The sequence below is a fragment of the Mytilus galloprovincialis genome, chromosome 14 (assembly GCF_965363235.1).
Source record: "Mytilus galloprovincialis chromosome 14, xbMytGall1.hap1.1, whole genome shotgun sequence".
Lineage (NCBI taxonomy): Eukaryota > Metazoa > Mollusca > Bivalvia > Mytilida > Mytilidae > Mytilus > Mytilus galloprovincialis.
In genome coordinates this window covers 59,210,778-59,219,718 of record NC_134851.1, presented here as the reverse complement: position 1 = coordinate 59,219,718, position 8,941 = coordinate 59,210,778, and the positions used below count along the sequence as shown (strand labels likewise).

Below are 8,941 nucleotides of genomic sequence, written 5' to 3'. Positions count from 1 at the left end.
ACGTTGACTAATATATTTGAAAATAATACAAAACATTTCCAGTATGGTTCATATCTGAGACATGTTACTTAGCACACAGAGATTATCTGTAACTGTGAAAGAAAAAAATTCTCATACCATTGACAGAATTAATCAATAAAGGATACTTCTGATCATAGAAGTACTGCTTGGTCAAATATTGATATCTTTCTTAATATCTAACAGATGGACGACATCACACTAAGGTCTATGACAAATGTGACGATTTCAAGTTCCCAATTATCAACTTCCCATTTCACAACAGTAACATACCAGCTGCCTAATCGTATTGTGTTTACGTATCCCAGGTCATACGTTATGCACGTGCATTTTAACACTATACGAACTTTATAAACAGAAATGCTCCTTACGCAGAAACTGCTACAGCAGAGTTATGAGGAGGAAGCAATAAAAATGACACTGTTTAAATCTAATGAACACCATCACGACTTGATTGACCCATGCAATGTGTGTGTGTCTTAACTAACTAACCTTTGTCACGTCTTATATTGTGGTTTACCGTCTACGCCGTCTAGTCTTTAACATAATGAACGTGACCTATTCACGAATATGACTTTTTTGCTCAGCGTGAATTCGAATGCTATTAGACGTGTCTCGGTATTTGTACTTCCAACATATAGGGCATTGCTTTGAGTCTTTTCGTTTGTATTTAATTCTATTTTGTTTTCAATTCGTAGTTTACCTTTTTCATCCATTTGCATTTTAGTGTAAAGCAAATATATGCACAGGGTTTATTTGTTATACACAGTTTGATATAGAAAAACACCGAAATATTTAGATATAAATACATTTAATAAAACCATTACTAACACAATTGTATATTTCTATTCTTGTAATTGTTATAAATAAAGGTAACAGTAGTATTCCGGTTTCAAAAGTCATAATTCGAATGAGAGGACACAAATTTAGGCTACAAACATAAAGAAGAACTGAAGAACAACAAAACAAACGTCAATACAACACACATAGAAACGAACTATTTGATAACAACTGCTATATTCCTGATTTGGTTCAGGACATTGTAAGATAAACTGGTGGGTTGAACATGGTTGCATAGCTAGCCAAGCCTCTTGCTTTATGATAATGTTATAAATCATAGCTGACGTCGTGACAAAAATAAAGACATACACACCCACCCACGCAAGCACATTCATCGCAGAGAAACGCACAAACAAATAATAAAATATTCAACAAAATATACAAACTGCAAAACAACAAGTTATCTACTTGGATACTAATTTTCATGGATTTCGTGGGTACAGGGAAACCACGAATTTAAATGTTCAACAAATCACAATTTTTTAAAGGAATGTATACCGACTTTGTCGAAACCATGAACGTAAATATCCACGAAAATGCAGATTTTTCTCGATCCACGAATTAAGTACTGACTAAAATAAATGAATCCACAGTAAATCAACGACACTCACCACAAGAACATAAAAACCAGGTTCAGTCCAAAATGTTTTCTAAAAATGTCCTGTACCAAGACAGGAATACGGAAGTTGTTGTGAAATATAATGTAGTTCGTTTCTATGTATGTTGTATTGGCGTTATTTTTGTTGCACTCCAGTGCTTCTGTTGTTCTGTTGTTTTCTCTAATATTTGATGTATTTCCACAGGTTTTATTTTGTAACCTGGATTGTTTCTCTCAATCAATTGATATGACCATTGTACCGCAGTATATTATTGTTGGCTATTATTATGTATAATAAACTCATCATAGATACCAGGACTAAATTTTGTATATACACCAGACGCGCGTTTCGTCTACAAAAGACTCACCAGTGACGCTCGAACCCATAAAAGTCAGTCGGAGAAAAAAAATCATGTTTATTGTAGTCAATAAAATATTTTTAATACTACATAAACGTATGAAAACAGATAAAGCAAAGCTGAAAATGTAAATAAAGATTGCATATTTTGGCAACGATTAATTTTGTACTTTTTTTTTCTCACATTGAATTTCAGTACACATTTCCAAAATTATATTTATTTTAACATTATAGGTTTTGATAATATCTGGTTCACAAATTTGCATTCGTTGTGCATTTGAATACTCGATTAAATCATTACCTTAATAAATTACATAATAATTTGTAAGGGGCTTTTGAGGAGCGTTTCTTTTAAATGCAGCTAAAATTTTTACCACAAAATATATTATAAAAAATGTTAAGTACAAACATTTTTTTTTTATATTCCTGAACAATTCCAAATTGTCGATAAAAATGTAATCGACATTGAAAGAAATATATCTGTGTTACTTTATTTGACCGATCAAGTCATCAGAAAGTGTAATAGATTAAGTATGAATTTATTGAATAAAAGATTTCCTCGTATATCATGTACTATAAGTGTGTACGGATTGTAAGGAATATAAAGACTACCTTTAAAATTTCACTTTAAATTTCATTTATCGGCAAAGTTTGTTTAGCTATAAAATAATCATTGCGTCATTATGTAAATTTGATTTAATACGCATTAAGATATCCACGTGTCGTTTTTTGTAACTTCCTGGGTAATATTTCGTATATATATCGGTAGAATGTATGTCAGTTTTGTTATAATATTGAATGTAACACTGTAGAATAGACAAATCGCATAAAAAAATTGGCTGTTAGATATAATTTCATCATTCACTAAAAAGGCAAGTATGGTATAATTATAATTCTAAATGTATTTCTAGGTGCAAAATTAACTTTAAAGATGGTAAAAAAGTTATTATATTCGGTCTTTATCGAGCATAACAATAAATTGACTCACTACGCCTGATATATTGCAGCAGCCACATAAGTGATTTTGTTAGATGTGGTGGTTCTTTTGCAATATTCAATTAATATACGTGATAGTCTTTATAGATCATAACAAATGTTTTTTTTGTTTTTGTTTTTGTTTTTGTTTTATTATTTTCATCACTGTTATCAACAAAATCAATGTTGTCCCCGAGGGTATCACCAGCCCAGTAGTCAGCACTTCGGTGTTGACATGAATATCAATTATATGGTCATTTTTATTAATTTTCTGTTTACAAAAATTTGAATTATTCGAAAAACTAAGGATTTTTTTACCCCCAGGAGTAGATTACCTTAGCCGTATTTGGCACAACTTTTTGGAATTTTGGGTCCTCAATGCTCTTCAACTTTGTATTTGTTTGGCTTATGGAGACGAAACGCGCGTCTGGCGTATTAAATTATAATCCTGGTACCTTTGATAACTATGAATCACACGTATCATTTGTATGTATCATAATTTGTATTAATAATTTTGCTCTTTATGGGCGTCTTGATTGACACATAAAACGATTCTTATTCTTATTCTTATTCCTATACGACCGATAACCTTATCATTCTAGCGGCATTGACTTCTGTAGACGTAATACACGTTTGGCGTACATTTTTCCGATCTTAATATCTGATGTTAATGTATTAGTTAGCACCACGTTATGCTTCGGATCTACAATTTTTTTAACGCACTTGAAAAATTCATTCGAGTATACAGATTATAAAGCGTATTTCAATCACTGATGCGTGCATGTCCACTACTGCTACATCCATTTACTAGTATTTTACCTATACGTAGGATAGTGGACTTGTAAACAAAAAACATATGCATTTACCATTGTACGCAACGTTTATCCCAATTACACATGATATTCTACGTGTGAACAGTTTATTTTTAGGAATTTGGGAATGTTTGTCCTCAATGCTCTTTAACTTCGTACTCTATTTGGCCTTTTTAACTTTTTTTAGATTCGACCGTCACTATTGAGTCATTTGTAGACGAAACGCGCGTCTGGCGTATATACAAAATTAAGTCCTGGTATCTATAATGACTTTATTTATTACGTAATTATCACCGTTATTATAATCATATGTGTTTTAAACATTTATTTTGTTTATTTTAGATCTGTGTAACTTTTATAAAACATGGATAATCCTAATGATAATCAATCATTGATTAACAACTCATTCAAACTGTATCATTACCTTTCTGATAAGTTTGGATCTAAGACGATCGTAACGTATAGACGATACACATACAAATGTTTTGATGATTGTATGCAGAATGCAGATATCAGAATAATCAGCAGTGGCAGTAAGGCAGAGGGCCTTGACCTCCCGGGTAGTGACCTAGATCTGATGCTTCTTTCTAATGAAATTGTAGTCTATGAAAATGTGCCAGATGGTGACAAGGATACGTATCTTCTTGATACTGAAAATGCTTCGATAGGGTTCGCTTTTATAAAGGTTCCGAAAGGATTTTCAAACTGCGTAAACGTAACAAACACTTTTAATGGCTTTCTTTTGACAAATAAGTATATAAAGGTACAATGCGCCCGTGAGCTTGAAGAAGATAAATATTTTATGGGTATTTTGCGTAATTTATTAAAAATTCAAGGGCCAAGTGTTTCACTTACATTTCAAGGAATAGTGGAAGTTGATGTTGTACTATGCTATCCTTGTCATGAATGGCCTTCTGTTGCAAATAAATGGGTAGTCCGAAGTAGAATTTCTAATTGGCCATCAGAAAATTTGATTACAGCGTCAATCGATGAAGGTGTACTATTAGTACCTGTTGGAAGTAAATCAAATGCTATTATCGATAACTGCTTCGAATGGCGACTTTCGTTTTCACTGGTTGAAAAATTATTAATTCATTCGTTCAACCATTGTCAGCTGTTATGCTATGCCTTGTTGAAAATTGTACTGAAAGAAATAATTGACAGTGTTCATATTTTTCACAAAGTATTGTGTTCATATTTCATTAAAACGGTTCTATTTTGGGTCATAGAAGAACTTAGCGTCTCATATTGGAGACCAGAAAACTTGATGCATTGTTTTTTCATTTTGCATTCAAAGACTGCAATACTTTATAACGTGTAATTATATTCCAAATTATTTTATACCTGAACATAACTTAATCGAGGGAAGATTTCCAGAAGAAGTTCGAACACAACTTGAGGTTTTTATTGGAAAAATTTATAAAGGTGGTATCTTGATACTAATTTCCTCATCAAAGTCACTTTCTGGATTACTACGTACTTTTATCTTAAGCGACATTTCGAATCCATGTCAAGATTTTTCTGATTTCGATAAAACTTTTATGACACAAAGCATCATCGATATTACGCACCTTGCATTTATTTTAGATAGATCGCTGAATTTCTTCCTATACAGAATTCGGAATGAGAAGTTTCCATCATCACTAAAAAATACATACGCAATTGCGTTTCTAGACTACAGTAGAAGTAAAGCTTTGTCTATCAACATGCTTCCATGCGTTTCTGTTTCAAACTGCAATAAAAACAAGCATTACTACTCAAAATATAAGCAATGCTTATTCCATTTATTGTTAAGTAGACAAAGCGATGCCGTATCAGGCTGGTTACTGCTCGCGGTATTTTTCTACTCTTCTGAGGAATATGGTAAGATGATTGATGTTCTTCAAATCTCAAAGAAGTTTTTTTCTCGAGATTTAATTCAATTGACTTGGTGGAACTTACCTACACTTGATCAAAGTCGATGTAAGAAAATGATAATTCGAAGTAAGTTTTTTCTCAAACGGTTGAGAACTTCATTCTCAAAATCTGTTGCGATATCTAAGAACAATAAGAATGAGAATGGTTTTGTGTTTCATAAAGATTTAATAATTACCAATGAGGATTTTTGCATTGGAAGTCCACTAGTATATCATCGTTACCTTACTTTTATATATGCTTATAGAATAGATAGTACTCGGGAAATCACCATTGCTCTCCAGTCACTAACAGAAGTTGTTGAAAATTCAATCGACTCAGATATATTGACCATTGTAGCAGACTATATTTGTTTATTCAAAGCACAACAACTTGTCGGGAGTAAAGAAAACTATAGCACTTATCAGAGAATGCTTCCGATCTGGTCTTCTTCTGATACTAAACACATTTTTTCGACATTAAATAAAATGTTTTGAGAAAGGGGTGTGATTGAATATGAATGAATATACATATTTAATAGACTAATGTTCCAATGTGTTATTCAAGTATCATTTTTATTTAAGATGAAAGGAATGCGGAATATCCAAAAACAACGAATACATATGTTCCGATATACGAGTGATAGTATCAAAAACGTACACATTAACATGCTTAGTCTGTAATTAAAAATACAAATGCATGAGCATATCTTTTTAGAATAAACAATGCCTTTTTACATCTGTTTGATTGATTTTTTTGTATTTCTCCTTTAATTAAAAATCTGTCAAAATCTGTCCTTTTTCTACTTTGGTACGTTAGGCCACACCAATTTGATTCCTTGTTCGACGGACCCGCCCGCACCTATTTTTTTCAAAACAGAATTTTTTAATTTTTTTTATATTCCCGCTTCCCGCATCCGGAAATGTAATCATGTCCATTTCCCGCACCTTTTTTTTTTTGTAAATATTATAAAAAGATATCAACATTTGTTTTTAAAATCACAGTCTAACATGTATATAACGATTTTAAACATAAAAGTACCCCACCACACTTTGTAAATATCTGTGAGAATATTTGTTTCAGCAAGAAACCTATTTATCCAAAGCGGGAGTGCTTCGATATAAATTTATAATACCTATAAAGAACAAAAAATTGGTTTCTTTCCCCCTTACTTATATTCCCTATAAAAAAATGTTCGTTGATGGAATAAAGTACAAAGAACTTCTGAAGGATTTGCCTTCAACTGCAATTATATTGTATGCTGGCGAAACAAAACTATCCATAGCCGCTGCATGTTTATGCACCTGTCCTGATTGATTGAGGGGCCTGTCGTTCAGCAGTTATCGTTTGTTGATGTTGTTCATTGATATTTTCCCGTTTGGATATACATGATATATAAATTAGATCGTTGGTTTTCCTGTTCGAATTGTGTACCCTTATAATTTTGGGGTCCTTTATAGCCTGCTGTTTGGTCTGCATCAAAGCCCTGTGTAAAAGGCCGTACTTTGACCTGTGTTTGTTATTATCAGGTTGAGAACCACCCTCCCTCAGACAAGGGGTAATTTTACTGATGTAGAAAAGAAAATAGAAATACCAAGGAATGTATAGTTCTTTTATACAAAACCTTTGAAAACTTAGAATTTTGTACTCAAAAAGAGGAGAGTTACATCATATTTTAAACAACTTTTTCTAAAAGAGGGGTCCACTTATTTTGAATAATATTAAACTGTTAAAGTAAATGTGTTAACATGGTTAAAGTCAAGGAATATTACAAAATTCTTAGACATGTTTTGACCATTTAATACCAGATAGATATATAGTTCTTTGAGAAAATATGAGCCCTTTTGTACAAACAACTATATAAATAACTTACATTGATCCCTCATAAAACATGTAAAAGGGATATTTATAACATTAAGGGGTTGTCCCCAAACTGATTATGACTTGGATGGAGAATTGTCTCATTGTCAGTCACACATACATAGACCAGATTTAATTATTTCTTGGTGAACAGGGAAAAAATACTTCAGAAATTAAAGAAATGTCAAAGTACAAGTGATAAATCAAGCTTTAATATTGTCAAAACCTACTATTTTATGTTTACAAAAAAAAATTATAATCGCTCGCCTTTACTTTTCAAGCTTCGCCTCAAAAATTTGCAAATTAAATATTTTTTTATTAAAATTTTCAAATCGCTCGCTCGCCCCAAATTTTGGAGTCTAAAAATCCGTAGAACAAGAAATTAAATTGGTGTGGCCTTAATAACAATTGATATACATAAAAATAAACGATATTGGATTCAATGAGACCACAATCCAAAAATCCTATACATACCTCGATATGCAGAAAATGGATAACAATACAGAGAGAAAACTTATAGATTGCTAAAGGGATAATTAAACTTGAAATATTACAGTCACCAAAATATCCAGCAGGACAGACTGTAACACAAGAAAGATAGGACCAACGACTCATGTATTATATCTACCAATAGGCAATAAGCGCAAACTATTTGTTTTCAATTAAAAAAGATACATTACAAATTGTGTCAACGGTCAAAGGTACACGAATGTTCGCTTTGAGAGTAATCTCAGATACTGAAGTCTAGATAAAAGTTGAAAACAGTTAATGATAATCAATAGATATAGGAAGATGTGGTGTGAGTTCCAATGAGACAACTCTCCATCCAAATAACAAATTAAAAGCATACATTAGAGACTAAAATCAACTAAAAACATCCCAGGGATTTAACGTTGTAACGCCATTGACAAAGAAGACATGACTTGTGCAATTCCAAAATAAAAGGATCGACAGGCAGTAGGATCGTTAAAATTCAACTTTAGAAAAAATATGAGTCCTGTTATATTTACATTTTTTTGTACCTTTGTAGCAATTTCCAAATATATAATTAACGTGGATATGTATTCGAACATCCCTTAAACCAGTCATTTACTAGTGTATTTAGAATGCTGTCAATTTAAGTTGGCCTGATACATCATCCGGAACAATTTTACTATTTTTTCGATTTAAATCAAAAGGTGTGAAAAGAAGACCCGTGTTATCCATACATAACATACAAACACTATAATACATTGGAACTTCTCTATTGAATTTTAGAATAATGCACTCACAAGAATGTACCACGACGGAAACACGTTTTATCTTTTGGCTAGTTTACACTCATTCGTTCTAGACAAGAGTGTGTGCATTTTCAGAACGGTGTACATCTACTTCATTTTAAGTACCGTGTACATCTACTTCGATTTACGCTAACAAAAGATTTGTACTGTTTATGTAACAATAAACAACGGCTTAACTGTTTCAAACAACACAATCGTTATGAAGTAAACCCAACATACCTGATCAATTGTTCAATCACAATAACTTACGTTCACATGACCCATTTGTTTGGAAAAAGTCAGGACAGCATATCAGTTGTATCACTTT

General features: G+C 32.1%; 1 long non-coding RNA gene across 1 annotated transcript; it reads left to right on the top strand.

The window, feature by feature from the left end:
• Positions 1-2,572: 2,572 nt before the first annotated feature.
• Positions 2,573-6,234, top strand: LOC143059114 (uncharacterized). The gene is made up of 2 exons (XR_012973389.1): positions 2,573-2,686; positions 3,944-6,234. It is a non-coding gene; the product is annotated as an uncharacterized LOC143059114 (long non-coding RNA).
• The last annotated feature ends 2,707 nt before the right edge of the window (positions 6,235-8,941 follow it).